The sequence below is a fragment of the Nannospalax galili genome, unplaced genomic scaffold (genome assembly GCF_000622305.1).
Source record: "Nannospalax galili isolate Female #2095 unplaced genomic scaffold, S.galili_v1.0 scaffold6527, whole genome shotgun sequence".
Classification (NCBI taxonomy): domain Eukaryota; kingdom Metazoa; phylum Chordata; class Mammalia; order Rodentia; family Spalacidae; genus Nannospalax; species Nannospalax galili.
In genome coordinates this window covers 21380-22825 of record NW_008355487.1, presented here as the reverse complement: position 1 = coordinate 22825, position 1446 = coordinate 21380, and the positions used below count along the sequence as shown (strand labels likewise).

The following is a 1446-nucleotide window of genomic DNA, read 5'->3' as shown; positions in this document are numbered from 1 at the left end:
TAAATTTTCTGTTAAGTGCATAGGAGGTAATTCAATTGGTTGTACACCAGCCCGTGGCTCTATACTTTATGTATGAATCTTCTCAATGATGCAATGATGTCCTTGTTCCTAAGGCTGTATATCATGGGGTTGAACATGGGGGTTACAATGGTGTAGAGAAGAGAAAGCAGCTCATCAGTTCCTGCAGAATGACTGGACTTTGGCCTCAAATAGGTGACAGTGCCAGACCCAAAAAGCAAAACCACCACCATTAGGTGGGAAGAACACGTGGAGAAGGCTTAGCCTGTCCTGTGGCTGTTGGCAACTTCAGAATGGTGACAATGATTCTGCTGTAGGAGGCAAGTATCAGCATAAAAGGGAAGGCAACAAAGAGCAGAGCCACTACATAGACAGACAGCTCATGCACTGAAGTGTCCCCACAGGCCAGCTTCAGGATGGGAGAAATGTCAGAGAAGAAGTGATCTATTCTATTAGACTTGCAGAAGTGCAGAGACAATATCCCACAGGTTTGCCCTATCTGGACTGGGACACCACCAAGCCAGGAGCCCACTGCCAGATGAGTGCACTTTGTTTGGTTCATGATGAGAGGATAGTGCAGAGGGTTACAGATGGCCGCATAGCGGTCATAGGACATCACAGTCAGGAGGAAACGCTCTGTGCCTCCCAGAATTAGGAAGAAGAACATTTGAGTAGCACAGGACAGAACAGAAATTCCTCTGTCTTGAGGCAAAAGGTTAAACAAAATCCTAGGGAGAGTGACTGACACATAACAGATTTCCAGAAAAGAAAAATTGGCCAAGAAAAAATGCATTGTAGTGCAGGATCGAGCGTGGTTATTACAATTATGAAACTATTTCCAATCAGGATAATCAAGTACATTACAGAGAACATTCCAAATAGAAACTCTTGGAGGTTGGGAAGTTCTGAAAATCCCAGGAGAACGAACTGCATCACTGTGGAAACGTCTTCTGCACTGATCTCTGTACATTTCATCTGTGGACATTGTTTAACCAGAAGTTCAATTATTTCCTGTTCTTCCCTCTTACAATTTTATGTATAAAATGAAGATAGCATCATTGCAAATGTCTGAGTTCCACAAAAGAAACTCGGGAATTATTTGTAATATGCCCATACACTCTTTATTTGTAAATATGCCCATGTGAATTATTTATTGCCTTTTGGCTGTTGTTGGTAGTGGTAAATGTATGGACTGTTTTATGACAATGAGGCATGCTGCTTTAAGTGTACATCTACTCAAAGAAGTGAAAATCCGAATCAATGTTCAATTAACAATAATTCCATTCTTTCAGTTTAAATTTCTCTTCTTTCCCAATGTTTTGGTATTGTGTAATTATCAGACATTAATGTTAAGACTGAGTAAATATCTATTAAACTCATAAAATAATTTTAGATAAGAATGTGCTTATTATTTAATTGTGATCTCTG

At 40.0% G+C, this 1446-nt stretch overlaps 1 pseudogene; it reads right to left on the bottom strand.

The window, feature by feature from the left end:
- Positions 1–59: 59 nt before the first annotated feature.
- LOC103749996 lies at positions 60–993 on the bottom strand (annotated as a pseudogene).
- Between the last annotated feature and the right edge of the window lie 453 nt (positions 994–1446).